This window comes from Rhipicephalus microplus, chromosome 9 (assembly GCF_043290135.1).
Source record: "Rhipicephalus microplus isolate Deutch F79 chromosome 9, USDA_Rmic, whole genome shotgun sequence".
Taxonomy (NCBI): Eukaryota; Metazoa; Arthropoda; class Arachnida; order Ixodida; family Ixodidae; genus Rhipicephalus; species Rhipicephalus microplus.
The window spans coordinates 119,464,202-119,480,739 of record NC_134708.1 but is presented as its reverse complement, the minus strand read 5'-3'; the positions used below and the strand labels follow the sequence as shown (position 1 = coordinate 119,480,739).

The 16,538-nt window shown below is 51.1% G+C and overlaps 1 protein-coding gene across 1 annotated transcript in view; it reads right to left on the bottom strand.

The window, feature by feature from the left end:
* The window catches only part of LOC142772337 (ATP-binding cassette sub-family C member 3-like), a 173,157-nt gene that overhangs the window by 110,935 nt on the left and 45,684 nt on the right, over positions 1–16,538 (bottom strand). The window lies entirely within an intron of this gene.

Below are 16,538 nucleotides of genomic sequence, written 5' to 3'. Positions count from 1 at the left end.
GGTTCTGACAAGGCCTCTGACGTTCCATTGTATACTTTGGGTGAATGTAAAATAGTGTTGTGTGTACAAAAAACGAGTGGCTCTTTGGATAGGGAGTATGAGTTCACGTAACAAGGCTGTCACCAGGCCCTGTTATCTGATTTTTTTGTTTTCTTGGTGCGCCCCAAGGAGCCACGCCGCTCTTTCGGCACCAAGCCTACCGACGTATCCATTGCCTCCTCGGAGGCACTGAATTACCGCACGTGCGAGCTGTTAGTTCGAATTTTGGGCCACGCCTGGTGAGGTGAGGCCTTGAGACCTGAGGACTCTGGAGTCTCCGGTCTCTGTTTGAGAATAGGCGGGTATAGCGTGGAATACAGCCGCCTTGGGGGCAGGTGCCACAACCGCCAGCTCGCTATGCGCGGGCCGAAGGAGTGGCGGGGGCTGGCTCGGTGGTGCCCCCTGACGCGCCGCATCAGCGTATGTAGGTTCATAGAATGGTGCGACTCTTCGCCATGCTTCCCTAAATGAAATATTCTCTTTCACCTTCGATGTAACCATCTCTTTTTCTTTTTTCTAGTATGTGCAGGGGCGTGAATATGCGGCATGGTTTCCTTCACAGTTTACGCAGTGTGGCGGTTGTTTGCAGTTCTCAGACACGTGGCCTAGCACTCCGCATTGTGCACAAGTCTGGCAACCACGACAGCTTTTACAGCCATGGCCATACCTCTGGCATTGGAAGCAACGACGAGGGTTTGGTATGTATGGCCTGATAGATGTGTTCTTGTACCCTGTTTGAATAGATTCTGGTAGTTTACTGGATGCGAACGTGAGTATTAAGTGTTTCGTCGGTGTTTCCTTATTATCTCTTCTGATGATAATTCTTTGGACATTAGTGACATTTCGCCTCTTCCACCCCTCTAAAAGTTCAGTTTTTGTCATGTCAAGTAAGTCTGCGTCAGATACTACTCCGCGAATTGTGTTCATAGATTTGTGTGATGTTCTGGTGATCAGTACGTCACCAAACAATGAGAGGCTGCCTAGCTCAACAAATTGTTTTTTGTCCCGAATTTTGAGAAGAAGGTCTCCGCTAGCCATTTTGGTTACATTGTATCCAGCCCTGAGAGTTTCGGTAAGACATCTGGCAACTACAAAAGGAGCTACGGTCGTGGCTTGCTTTCCAGTTTTTTCACTGTGAATGTCGTGGAAGTGGAGAAATGTTTATATTGGCTGTTTGAAAAAAATTATGCCATCGGTGCGTACCCGCTTTGGGCCGGTAAGATCAGACAGTAGGGGAAATGCTCCATGGATTCCGGTCCTAATTTTGTTCAGAAGCGTTGGCGGCCATACACCACGGGGCCCAACAAGGGACGCTGCAAGTTTGCAGGTGCTGAAAGCTTGCAGACGTCAGCCGTACAACACTGTCATAACCCAATGCGCCTAGGCCACGGTAGGCTGTTTGCACAGGGTTAACCCTTGCCGACAGCAAAATTGGAAGTAAACAGACGAGATAAGTAGACAGGACAGACTAAAAGTGAGAGATAAAGACGAAGTTGTAGGGGAGAGAGAGAGAAAAAGGCGACTGCCGATTTCTCCTTGGTGGGTCAGCCCATGGGTGCCGTCTACGTGAAGCCGCGGCCGAAGGGGTGTGTTGCCGCTGCAGGGGGAGGCTTAAAGGTCCGATCACCCAGCATCAGCTCAACCCCCAGGATCCCCTTTTTCCGCGGAGACGGCAATGCCACGCACGGCTGGGCGTGGGAGAGAGCCGAACCCCCCCCCCCCCCCGTTAGCTCGGATCCGTGTGTCGCTACACACTAAACGCCTGCTTGCACAGACGCCCCTGCGGGGGTTGTGTTCAATAATTAAGAGCGCGACAACTGTAGGAAGAGACTAAAAAGACAGGAAAGTCTCTTGCTACAGTTAACAAGACGCTACTAGAACACAACTATGATGAACCAACTCATTCAAACTAAGCTCTTATTGCTGTGTCTAGAGCGACTCTTCTGGGCTAGCGTGGTCAGCAATCACACCGAAGGTGGCACGGCCAAAGCAGGAAAGCAAAGAAACCTGCTGTTCAAGTGGTGAAAGCTGAGGGAAAACACAGCGGCAAGCCGCATCATTCGAGTAGGTTGGCTAGAAAAAGAAGTAAGTGAGGTATATACTCGTTGGTGCGCGCACGCTGTGTTGCTTTGACGCAAGCGCGTTTCAGTGTGTCCGTTATCCTTCAGTCATGAAAAGGAGGAGACGCAGTGTTGTCTGGGTAACGCATCGGCGCCAAATAAAGCATGTCGTATTTTACGCTGATTGTCGTCGGGTAGCGCCGACGGACTCTGGTCGCGCCTGGCGTCAGCCTATAGAGTGCTCGCGTGTTGCTAACGTAGCACCACTTGCCCAGCGTACACGTTCGTCGATGCTACATTGGAGTGTTTTAGGCCCTTTATGATGCACTCGCGGCTGCTTTCCTAGCTCCACATATACCAATTTGGTGTTGCGTGACGTTGTTGGATGACAAAATATATGTCTGGTGCAAACATGATAATCCTGACACGCGTGCCATGTGAGAACATGCCAACATACCACGCTCATAGCGTGCTCATGGCTGTTTCGCTAGCTCCTCATAAACTAAATTTGGTATAATGTGAAGTGGATAGATGACAAAGGTGAATGACACATCCATACATGATAATCGTGACATGGATGACATGCACGGCATCATTTACTTTCACCTCGTAACGTTGTGCTGGTTTTAAAGAGACATATTGTTACACGACATCGGCAATGAAAGAGTATCATAGACGACGAAGACGATGAAAGCGACCATGCTCGTGTTGTTGTTGCTGCTGTTCTTCCATCTTGGCTGCGGCTGACTCTGACTCTCCCTGTATATTTTGTAAATATATTTATTTCATTCATTCTCTCACCCCCGTGACATTTGCTGGAGGTGCGGGGTACAACACGATATAACAGAGCTCCGCAGTGGCCGACGCTTAGATTTTTCCGCTATGGCAAACCAGGTACCGGCTCCTGCCGGGGCGACTACAACAACTGTTGTCCTTCCGCAGCTAAAAGATCCTGGCACGTTCTGTGGCACGGATGATGTCGACATCGAATAATGGTTGCCGTTGTACGAACGTACAAGTAAGAATTACCGCTTGGATGAAACTCTTATGTTAGCCAATATCCTGTTCTACTTGAAAGGAACAGCTAAAGTGTGTTTCGAGAACCACGAAGATGAAACTGGAAGCTGGGATGCGTGCAAAGAAAAGATGCGCGCCCTTTTCGGCAAGTCCGTGGGTAGAAAGGCAGCGGCCAAGAAGGAGTTGGCAGCTCGTGCGCAAACATCATGAAAGTCCCACGTAACTTACATACAGGACGTGCTTGCCTTTTGCCAAAAAGTGGACAACGGTATGGAAGAAACCGAAAAAGTAGCAAACATATTGAAAGGCATTGCAGGTGATGCATTCAACCTTCTCAGATGCAAGGACTGCAACACGGTCGATGCCATCATCAAGGAGTGCCAGCGTTTTGAGGCCGCAAAAAGTTGATGTATCGCCCATAATTTCACTCGACTACCAAACACAGCTGCTACCTGGACGTGCGAAGACAGGCCTGCGCTACAGACGCCGTTAACTGCAGAGCACGTGATCAAGATCACCAGACGTGAACTTGAAGCTATGTCTCCTGCGTCCACGTGCTGCCATGCCTGTGGCTCTAGCCCTCAGATGGTGCCATTGGTACATGTGTGAAGAAGACCCTGCAAAGCTGCGAGCGGTCGCCGAGTTCCCAAAACCTACTGCACTGAAAGAATACGCTGTCTCATCGGACTATGGTCGTACTTCCAGCGCTTCGTTCAAAATTTTGCGTCGACCATGTCACCACTGGCCCACCTCCTACGCGGTGACGCAGACCTTTCATCCTGGTTTCCTGACTGCGACGTCGCGTTCGCCACGCTCCGTAGGCTCCTAACATCTCCTCCCATTCTATGGCATTTCGATCCAACAGCTGCAACGGAAGTTCACACAGACGCTAGCGGGGTTGGTCTTGGCGCTGTCCTCGCCCAGCGCAAGCCTGGCTACTTCGAATACGTCGTCGCTTATGTGAGTCGTACGTTCACTAAAGCTGAGGCCAATTGAAGCGTCACTGAAAAAGAGTGCTTAGCGCTATTGCGGGCGCTTCGCAAGTTCCACCCTTACTTGTACGGTCGCCCATTCGACCTGGTAACAGACCATCATGTAATTTGTTGGCTCGTCACATTGAAAGATCCTTCTGGCCGCCTAGCTCGGTGGGCACTGCAAATCCAGGAGTGCAACATTCACGTGATCTATCGCATCGGATGCAAGCATTCTGACACCGACGCCCTGTCCCGTTCGCCTTTACCACCCGACTCGGCCTGCGGAATCACTGGTACCAACTCCGTCTCATCTCTTGACCTTGACTCGTTTGCCAGTGAACAACACAAGGACCCATGGATCGCTTCCTTTTTTGACTGTCTTTCTGGATCGTCAACCACTGCGGTATCCCGATCTCTCCGACGTCAAGCTGCTCATTTCACCATTCGTGATCGGCTGATACACCGACGCAACTACGCCGCTGACAGTCGTAAGTGGCTCTTGGTTGTCTCCCGCAGCTTGCGATTACAAATATGCACCACCTTTCACGACGATCTCTAATGTGGCTATGCTGGAGTTTTAAAAACTTACGAACGCATTCGCCGTCGCTTCTACTGGCGCGGAATGTAAAATTTTGTTCGAAAGTTTGTTATGGGCTGCCCTGACTGTCAACGCCGCAAATCACCGCCTTTTCAGTCGTCCGGTGCGCTTCAACCGCTTCCGTGCCCTGCCAAACCTTTCGATCGAATCGGAATTGATCTCTATGGCCCTCTACTGACAACATCAGATGAAAATAGGTGGATCATAGTCGCTGTGGACCATTTAACATGCTACGCTGAGACCGCCTCCCTTCCAAGCGCCAATGCGCGGGAATTAGCGTCCTTCGTCCTCCATCGATTCATACTACGACATGGTGCTCCTCGAGAACTACTAAGTGACCGAGGTCGAGCTTTCCTATCAGAAGTCGTCACGGCTCTGCTTTCTGATTGCCATGCTGTTTATCGCAAGAACACGGCATACCACCCGCAGACTAACGGACTCACGGAGAGATTTAACCGCACACTCGGCAATATGCTCGCGATGTATGTGACATCTGGTCATACTAACTGGGATAGCATTCTTCCATTCATCACGTTCGCATACAACACCGCGGCACAGTCCACCACTGGATTTTCACCTTTCTTTCTCCTTTATAGACGTGAACCATCCCACACCATCGACACTCTCCTTCGATACCGTCCTGACGCATCCGAATGCCCATCTGTGTCTGAAGCTGCCTGAAAAGCAGAAGAGTGCCGTGAACTCACGCGCACCTTTACGTCACAAGAACAGCAGCACCAGAAAGAAAACAATGCCGGCTCTTCACGAAGCCACAGCTATTCCCCGGGATTATTTGTATGGCTGGCTGTTCCTTACCAAAACCCCGGTCTTTCCTCAAAACTCGTCCCGAAGTACGAAGGTCCTTACCGCGTTTTGGAGAAAATTTCGTCGGTGAATTTTCTCATTGAGCAACTCGTCCCATCTGACGACATGCGCCGACGTGGACGTGACATCGTCCACGTCGACCGCCTTAAGCCATATCCTTACAAGAAAACGTATATTTACAGATATTTACAACGATTACACGCGATGACAATGCCTGGCGCACTGGCGGGCTGGAACCAGTCTCTAACCACTTCGTAGTTATTTCTTTCAGCCAGGGACCCTCTACCGCTTTATGCCCCAATTCCACTACTGCCTTGTGGCACTACCCCGCAGCGTTAAAGTGCCAACCCGGTGCTTGTCACGAAAGTGGAGTGTTGGGTGACACATAAGTCTGACGACGTGCAAAACAGTGGATGGTGGTGGCATTGAGTGCGCTTCGTCGACGACTCGCTGTATCTCGTAGGTGAGGTTGGTGATCTTGCGAAGGACTTTGTATGGTCCGTCATTGCGAAATAAAAGTTTTTCTGGGAGACCGATGTGACGACATGGGGTCCACAAGAGTACGAGAGAACCTGGTGCATACGAGACTTCGCGGTGGTGACGATCGTATCAATCTTTTTGAGAGGCTTGAGAAGGCATGAGTCGTTCTCGGGCAATCTGTCGTGCTGCGTCGGCTCGCTCTATGGGATCGCGGACGCATGTGACAGGGGAGCTTGAACAAGCGGGAAGGAGTGTATCAAGAGGCAGAGAGGGTTCCCGTCCACAAAGAAGGTAGAACGGGGAATAGCCTGCGGTGTCATGTCTGGAGGAGTTGTAAGCGAAGGTGACGTAGGGTAACGTTGCGTCCCAGTCACGGTGGTCTGGAGAAACATACATTGACAACATGTCCGTGATAGTGCGATTCAGGCGCTCTGTAAGTCCGTTATTTTGTGGATGGTATGCCGTTGTGAACTTGTGGTTCGTGGAACAGGAACGCACGATATCCTGGACGACGCGAGATAAAAAGTATCGGACTTGGTCAGTAACAAGCTGTCGAGGAGCGCCGTGATGCAATATAATGTCATGTAGCAGAAAGTCGGCGACATCGGTAGCGCAGCTGGTTGGAAGAGCGCGGGTGATCGCGTAACGTGTAGCGTAGTCGGTCGCCACGGTAACCCATTTTTTTCCCTGATGCAGAAGTGGGAAATGGCCCGAGAAGGTCGAGCCCTACGCGGTAGAATGGTTCAGCAGGGATCTCAATAGGGTTAAGAAGGCCAGCTGGAAGCGATGTTGGTCGTTTTCGACGTTGACAAAGGTCGCAGCTGGCGACATACTTTTGCACAGAGCGATATAGGCGTGGTTAGAAAAAACGGCGCCAGACGCGATCATAAGTGCGGGTGACTCCCAGGTGACCAGCGGTGGGTTCATCGTGAAGCTGTCGGAGAACATCTACACGCAAATGGGAAGGCACGACGAGAAGGCGGTCAGGACCATTAGGGCGCATGTTGTGGCGGTAGAGAACTCCTTCATGAAGGAAATACAAGTTCAGAAAAGTGGGCTGAGTAGCGGAACTTAGGCTTTTTATGATGGGAAGTAAATCCAGGTCGCGGCGTTGTTCAGAAGCGATATCAAGAAAGTCTGATATTGATAAGACGCAAGCCTCCGTAGCTCTCTCTGTGGCGTCTGGTGGATCCACTGGATACCGTGACAGGCAGTCGGCGTCTTTATGGTGGTGACCAGATTTATACACGACCGAGAAGGTGTATTCTTGGAGGTGTAGAGACCAACGACCGAGACGTCCCGTGGGATCCTTTAGCGAAGAAAGCCAGCAGAGTGCATGATGATCAGTTACAACACTAAAACTGCGGCCAAAGAGGTACGGGCGAAATTTAGCGACAGCCCAAACAAGAGCAAGACACTCTCTTTCGGTGATGGAATAGTTCCTCTCGGCAGGGGATAAAAGGCGGCTGGCGTAGGCGATGACACAGTCACGTCCATGCTGACGCTGAGCTAAAACAGCACCAATTCCGTGGCCACTCGCGTCCGTACGAACTTCTGTCGGGGCAGTCTGATCGAAGTGAGCTAATATTGGCGTAGTCGTGAGGGCTACAATGAGCGCCGAAAATGCAGCACTCTGAGGCGAATTCCAAGTAAATGGGACGTCTTTTTTAAGAAGCTCGGTGAGAGGCCGCGCAATATCAGCGAAATTTCGGATGAAGCGGCGAAAGTAGGAGCACAAACCAAGGAAGCTCCGGACATCCTTATGAGAAGAGGGCACGGGAAATTGAGTCAATGCGCGAATTTTCTCCGGATCGGGCTGTACCCCAGATGCGTTAACGAGGTGACCAAGTACAGTTATTTCGCGACGGCCGAAACGGCATTTGGAGGAGTTACGCTGGAGACCAGCGTTGCGAAATACTTGGAGAATACTGGACAGTCGCTCTAGATGGCTTGCAAACGTCGGTGAAAAAACAATTATATCATCTAAGTAGCATAAGCAAGTGGACCATTTGAAGCCGCGCAGAAAGGAGTACATCATGCGCTCAAAGGTGGCCGGCGCATTAAAGCCCAAACGGCAATACTTTAAATTGGTATAACCCATCGGGGGTTACAAATGCTGTTTTTTCTCGGTCCCGTGGGTCAGCAACGATCTGCCAATAACCAGATCGAAGGTCAATGGACGAGAAAAACTTCGCGCCATGAAGGCAGTCAAGGGCGTCATCTATTCTTGGTAAATGGTAAACGTCCTTCTTAGTGACCTTGTTGAGATGTCTATAATCGACGCAAAACCGCCATCTGTTGTCCTTCTTGACAAGCACGACCGGGGATGCCCACTGACTAGATGAGTGTTCGACGACGCCTTTGGCGAGCATTTTCTCGACCTCTTTCTGGATGACAGAGCGTTCGGCAGCGGAGACGCGGTAAGGGCGGCGATGAATAGGGTTGGCATCGCCGGTGATGATGTGATGGGTCACAACTGATGTCTGGCCTAAAGGGCGGTTGTCAAGATCGAATATGTCCACATAGGATGTCAACAGACGGTGGAGGTCTTGTGCTTCGGAGGGCGAAAGATCTGGCGCTATCAATTTGGCAATGTCAATGCTTGACAGGTTGGGCGCAGCGAGCAAGTTGACGTGCGGAGTAGGTTGCTGAGCCGACAGTTCAGAAATATCACACTCTTGCAACGACGACATGACGCCTAGTTTAATACCAGCAGGCAGCACATGCGTGGAGAAATCAAAGTTCAAATGAGACAGATGGGTCTGATTGTGGCATACTCTCACCACGGTGTGCGGGACAGCAATGGAGTGCTTTAGCACAACGTCGGTAATAGGTGAAACGACATATTCACCATCGCGCACAGGTGGATCACACACGAGCTGCACGTAAGTCGTGGCTTGCGGCGGAAGATGCAGGAACTCGGTGGCACAAAGGTGACTTTGAACGTCATGGGCAACAGCGGCGTCAAAAGGCAGTTCCAACTGAAGAAGACCCGTCGAGCAGTCGATAAGGGCGGAGTGCGCAGAGAAAAAGTCGAGGCCAAGAATCACGTCATGTGGGCACTGCTCAAGCACGGTGAACAATACGACGGTCTGGCGCCCAGCAATACACACACGAGAGGTACACATGCCGAGAACGGCGGATGTGCTCCCATCGCCAAGCATTACTGCACACTTAATAGGAGGCGTGATCACTTTTCGCAGTTTAATACAGAGAGCAGCGCTCATGACTGAAATTTGTGCACCAGTGTCTATGAGGGCTGTAACGGTAACGTCATCCACCAAAAGGTCCAAAATATTGCGGCGTGTAGGAATCGTCAACAGAGGATTTGCAGAATGGGTCGTTAATGCAGCGTCACTTCCGGGAGCTGCATGGTCTAGTTTCCCGAGGTTGAGGGCCCAGGTCGTGCAGGGGACCTGGATCGAGAAATCATCGGCGAGAGAGATTGGCGGCCTTGGGGTGATGGTGACCGGCTGAACCTTCGGCCCTGAACGTTAGTAGGAGCAGGCTGTGGATCGTACGGAGTAGAAAACCGGCGAGAACTGCCTTCAAAGCGACGCCATGTCCCAGTGTTCCAAGATGAATTGGATGACCAACGATTGCGACCGTAGAGTGCATTGTGGCCGGCGCGAGAGCAGTGAAAGCAGATCGGTCTATCATCCGACGTTCTTCATTCAGCAGGGTTCCGGTAGCGGGAAGGGTAGCGTGAAGGGTACACCGGAATCTGGTTAACAGAAGCCGAGCTCTCGGTGGTGCGAAAAGCGCAAACAGGTGTGATGCCAAGATTTGCTATTTCTTGGAGAACGACGGCTTGGATGAGGGAGACGGTGGATGCGTTGTCTTGAGGACCGTCAGAGGCGATGGCTGCAGGAGCCATTGCTTCGAGTTCGCGACGAATGATTCGGGTGATATTTTCGGACGATGTAGCTTGGGTGAACTTGGGGCTGTCTTCACAGGTCGAAGTGGCTGCAGTATTAGGCAGACGCGCAAACTGGCGGGTATTGCGACGGTTCTTGGCGTGCTCGAAGCGCTGACACTCCTTCACAACCACGTCGACGGTGGCGCAATCTTTAACGATCAACAGTTTGAAGGCGTCATCGGCAATTCCCTTCAATATGTGAGCGATTTTGTCAGTTTCGCTCATGTTCTCGTCCACCTTTCGACAGAGGCCCAATACGTCCTGTATGTAAGATCCATATGATTCTGTCGATGTCTGCACGCGACATTCCAGGTCTTTCCTCGCGGCCTGCTGTCGCCCAAATGGCCTGCTGAATAACTCGAGAAGCTTCAATTTGCAAACGTCCCAGCTGGTCAACTCCGACTTATGCGTCTCATACCAGGTGAGCGCCGTATCCCGCAAGTAAAATACAACGTTGGCCAGCATCAACGTAGGGTCCCACCTATAGTATTCACTCATTGATTGATTGATTGATATGTGGGGTTTAACGTCCCAAAACCACTCTATGATTATGAGAGACGTGTAGTGGAGGGCTCCGGAAATTTCTACCAACTGGGGTTCTTAACGTGCACCCAAATCTGAGCACACGGGCCTACAACATTTCCGCCTCCATCGGAAATGCAGCCGCCGCAGCCGGGATTCGAACCCGCGCCCTGCGGGTCAGCAGCCGAGTACCTTAGCCACTAGACCACCGCGGCGGGGCTAGTATTCACTCACGCGCTCGTACAAAGTGACCCAATCTTCAACATTCACCTTGTCCTTGCCTGTGCCCGAGAAGGTTCCGGGGTCTCGTGGAGGCAGGAGAATCAGAGGAGGCAGCTGCTGGTGCTGGTGCTGGTGCTGCTTGTGCTGCTGGTGCTGGTGCTGGTGCTGCTGCTGCTGCTGCAGCTGCGGCTGCTGTTGCTCTTGTGGGTGGGCCTGTTGAGCCATTGCAGGAAAATGAAGGTGGCGACCACTCCGAAGTTCCGTGTTGGTTTGCCGGAAAAGCCTGGTAGGCGTACCCAGCACCTCCACCAATAATCTTACAAGAAAACGTATATTTACAGATATTTAGAACGATTACACGCGATGACAATGCCTGGCGCACTGGCGGGCTGGAACCAGTCTCTAACCACTTCGTAGTCTTTTCTTTCAGCCAGGGACCCTCTACTGCTTTATGCCCCAATCCCACTACTGCCTTGTGGCAATATTATAGCCCTCTGCCTCTAGACCCTTAGGTCACCAGGATGACCCTTTTTTGGCGGGGGAAAATTGTGATGAAGAAAACGCATCGCTGGCAAGCAACATCGCCTCCGCTTGGGTATTGGGTTCTGGGCTTCGCTCCCTCACCTCGTGCTCATCGTCGCTGGCATCTGCTTGACCGTTGCACTGTCCTGATCGTGTTTTCGTCGTAGGGCCACCGTCGCAATACACGCCAATAAACCCCTTTTCTTAGGCCATTGTCCGGCAAGAGCTTTCCAATGCTGGACTGGCCTCCAAGTGCACCCCAGCTCCCTCTCAGCCGATCAACCGTCGTCGACCCCCTGTTTCATATGCCCAAAGCCAAAACCTTCCGGTGCGCCCTCGCAATCCAGCCGAGTGAAGGACTGCTGACGATTGCCCGATTTGTTTCAACTGCTACCGTATCGGACACGTAGCTCGCCATTGTAACACTCGGTGGTATTGGCATCACGCATCTTATGGGTACCCCCATCGGCCAGAGAGGGATCATGGACGCTTTCAATCTTACCGGGAGTCACCTCAGGACACCACTGAAGACGTTCCTTCTATGCCGCCATATCGTCGTCGCTCTCCATCTCCGCATGCTCCCCAGTCCCGTTCACCGCACCGCTCTCCCGTCGCCCATCATCTCGCTCGCCCCAATTTCGCCGACCAACGTCGCCGAGTGACACCTGCCATGGAAAAACTAGATAATGCAGCTCCCGGAGGTGATGCTGCATCGACCACTTGCCCGCCAAATCCTCTGGCCATGCTGCCGACTCGACGCAACCTTATAGACGTTGAAGTAGATTACAATCCCATTCTTGCACTTGTAGACACAGGGGCTCACATATCAGTGATGAATTCGGAACTTCGTTGCCGCCTTAGGAAAGTTTTAACGCCACCCACAGTGCCACCCATCCAGGTCGCCGATGGTGGCACGTTTTCCGTGCTTGGAATGTGCTCCGCGCGTATAAGTGTGGCTGATCGCTCCACGACACTGCTATTTGCTGGGCTCGACAAATGATCCCATGATCTTATCCTCGGCATGGACTTTTATCCGCCCACTCTGCCCTTATTGATTGTGGAACCGGCATGCTTCAACTTGATTTATCGTGTTTCCGTGACGACTCTACAACAGCTCAACCCTGTCTGTGTTCTGCAGATCACGTTCACCTAGCACCTCAAGCCGTTACTTACGTGAACCTGAGATCTGTCCTTCCTGTTCCCGATGGTGACTACATGTTTACACCTATTGCTGACGTTCTGCTGGCCAAAAATGTTGCCGTGCCTCACACACTTTTGACAGTCACGGGAAATACAGCATCTCTTCCGATCCTAAACTTCAGCTGGTGCGCTCAAGTTATCCCAGATAGTATGACTTTGGCAAAAGTTTTTTTCTATAGATGCTGCCATTTCGGCGTTCGTTGCCAAATTTTCTTCGTTCTCTGCTTAGTCTTCATCTTCGAAGAGCGCATGGATGCCACCATCGACAAGATGATCGCTTCGGACCTTCTTCCAGCTCAGACAGCTGACATCGCGCACCTGCTGAAATCGTACCATGACATCTTTGAATTTGACGACCACCCTTTGGGTCAGGCATTCTTTGTAACTCATAGAATTAACACTGGAGACGCCAGCCCCATCCGACGAGGTTGTTATCGCGTGTCTAATGCTGAGCGACAAGTTATCCAGCACGAAGTTGAAGAGATGCTCACAAAAGACGTCCTCGAACCTTCCTGCAGTCCATGGGCATCGCCGGTCGTGCTAGTCAAGAAGAAAGATGGCAGCTGGCGCTTCTGCGTAGAATACCATAACTTAAAGAAAGTAACACGTAAGAACGTGTATCCACTGCCGCGAAATGACGATGCTATCGACTGCCTACATGGGCCTGCCTACTTTTCATCTATTGACTTGCGATCGGGATACTGGCAGATTTCTGTCGATCATCGAGACCACGAGAAAACTGCATTCATAACACTGAATGGACTTTTCCGGTTCAAGGTTATGCCATTCGGATTGTGTAATGCGCCAGCTGCATTTGAAAGGATGATGGACTTCTCCTGCGTGGATACAAACGGACCACGTGTCTGTGGTATCTCAATGACGTCATCGTATTTTCCCTTACATTCAAAAGCCACCTTAGCCGCCTAATGGCTGTTCTTGAGGGTTTCCGGAAAGCAAGACTTCAGCTCAATTTTTCTAAGTGTCGCTTTGGCCGTCGGGAAATCACTGTACTGGGCCACCTTGTCAGTGCTCGAGACGTGTAACCTGATCGTGACAAAATACGAGTTGTCAAAGATTTTCTCATACCACGTTCCGCAAAAGATGTACGGAGTTTTATCGGCCTTTGTTCTTACCTACGACGTTTCGTGAAGAATTTCGCTGACATCGCCTGACTACTTACGCAGCTACTGAAGAAGGACATGTCTTTTTATTGGTTTACTGACCAAGCAACTGCCTTCAGCACCCTTACAACATTACCTACTTTTCCACCCATCTTGGCCCATTTCGACCCTTCAGCCTATACTGAAGTTCGTACCGATGCAAGCGGACATGGAATTGGTGCTGTTCTCGCCCAGCAGCAACGAGGACTGGATCGCGTCATTGCTTATGCCAGTCGCCTCCTTTCTACTTCGGACAGCAAGTTTTCCATTACAGAGCGTGAGTGCCTCGAACTAGTCTGGGCAGTCGGAAAATTTCGACCATACTTGTTTGGCCGCACCTTTTCGGTAATTACAGATCATCATGCCTTGTGCTGGCTGTCGTCCCATAAAGATCCAACAGGACGGCTTGGCCGTTGGGCCTTGAAACTACAAGAATACAGCTTCAACGTGGCATACAAATCTGGCCTAATGCATCAGGATGCCGACTGTCTATCCCGTAACCCCGTGGACCCACCTGACCTTTCAGCACATGATTCTGACCCTTGTCTCTTCGCCACGTCGGCTTTCACCGGCATACGCAAGGGACAGCTCAGCGGTGTCCACTTGCGGTCTATCTTGCAGAGTCTACGCTTGCCCCACGTAGACCCGTCGCTACACTTGTTCGTTCTACGCGATGGCATTTTTTACCGACGCAACACCAGCGCCGAAGGACCAGAGCTACTACTGGTAGTTCCTGCGACACTCTGTTCTGCTGTACTTGAACAGCTTCACGACGCCCCAACCGCGGGCTATCTCGGGGTCACGCGCACGTACGATTGCGTGCGGCGTAGATTTTTTTGGCCAGGCATTCACCGTTATGTGCGCCAATACGTTGCTGCATGTGAGTCCTGCCCGCGCTCCAAACATTCCACCTTGCCACAAGCTGGTCCGCTCCACCAATAGACATACCCGTCGTTCCCTTTTACCGCGTCGGCCTTGATCTCGTTGGACCATTTCCTACTTCTCTCACTGGAAACAAGTGGATAGCCGTAGCCACTGATTACGCCACAGGATACGCTATCACACGAGCGCTACCGACAAGCTGTGCCACTGACGTCGCGGACTTCTTGCTTCATGACGTAATTCTTCACCATGGCACTCCTCGACAGCTGCTGACTGATCGTGGTCGCTCATTTCTTTCAAAAGTAGTAAGTGACATCCTTCGATCGTGTTCGACGCGTCACAAGCTTACTAAGCCTATCACCCACAAACAAATGGTCTTACCGAGCGCCTAAATCGAACATTGACAACGATGCTCTCCATGTACGTTTCCAAAGATCACCTTGATTGGGATAACACTTTGCCTCATGTGACCTTCGCGTACAATTCGTCACGCCACAACACAGCTGGCTTCTCCCACTTCTATTTATTGTTCAGCCGCCATCCAGCGTTACCCTTCGAGACTCTTCTCCCATCAACTACGCAAACGGTTACAGAGTCCGCCCGGTATGCCACTGCTCGGGCTCACTGCTCGGTATGCCACTGCCCGCCTAATTGCACGGGAACGTCTTCTTGGCTCGCAGTGCTCTAAGAAAGCCTGCTACGATAGCCATCACTAAGTAGTTTACTACTTTCCAGGTTCATTGATCCTCCTCTGGAGACCATGCCGCCACGTTGACCTCTCTTTGAAGCTCCTGTCTCGCTACTCGGGACCTTACAAGGTTTTACGCCGGCTTACCGATGTTACATACAAGATTGCTCCGTTGGACAGTCAGTCATCGTCGTCCGCACCCGCTACTTCCGTCGTCCACGTGACCCGCCTCAAACCGTACATATCCGCATATGATCCTACTCTCGATTAGGCCCCGAGACGGCGCTGCCAGCAGCGGGGAGTTATAACACGACATCGGCAACAAAAGAGCATCATAGATGACAAAGACAAGGAAAGCGACCGTGCTCGTGTTGTTGTTGCTGCTGTTCTTCCATCTTGGCTGCAGCTGCCTCTGACTCTCCCCGTATAATTTGTAAAGATATTTATTTCATTTATTCTCTCACCCCCGTGACAATATCAACAATTCTCAATCGTGCTTCGCATATAAGTGATTCCCACTCTACGTGGGTCTGTCTATTTTTTTCATTGCGTCGTTTTTGATTTTTCGGCCACGCAAAAATGATTTTCGCTCAAAACTAACGACACCGAAGCCAACTTTCTGCGAAACTAGCTCTTTAACGCTATCACGTTCAAACTTAGAGATGGTGTGGCAGACAACCAGCGCAAACGATCACCCGACTTCTGCCTAATTAATCATTACAATCAAGTAATTTTACACATTGTAAGGCAACGTTCTGGCTGCAAGACACTTCTTTTACTTGCCGAGCCTCTGCCCCGCAACAGAAGCCAGACTGATGATGATGAGTATGTATATACGATAAGATGAATAACGGTCGCACTTATTCCCACCCCCCACGCGTGAGCGGCCAGCCCGGACGCGTCTTAGACGAGAACGGAACGTCGAACGGATGGCTTCCGACGCGATACGTGGACAATCTCCGAACCACGACAGCGACGATCTCAACAAAGGTCGCAGGGAGCGACACGATAGTTCACTGGTGACGTTTGTTCATTGATTGTATAGGTTCTGATGAAGCGTGACTGAAACTTGTCGCACAATCCTGGAGTACGAATGGGCGTCCAAAGCAACACTTCATCCCTTGGACTGAAGGAGACGTCACGATGCGAGCTCTCCTAGCGTTGCTTGCGATCTTGCTGATTGGCTTCTGTATTAGGGCGAGCCCGTTGCCGACATTCTTTGAGCCTTGTGATGACCTGCTCTGATACGGTTGCCGACGCGTCAGTTGGAACATTTAGGAGAGAGACGTCGATGGCGAATGTTGGTGAACGGTAGTACACGAGGTAAAATGGCGAGTACGCAGTAGTTCTTTGAACAGCGGTGTTATGGGCAAACATCACAAAAGGCGAAATCGTATCCAGTTATCATGATTTGGTGTGATGTACATGGA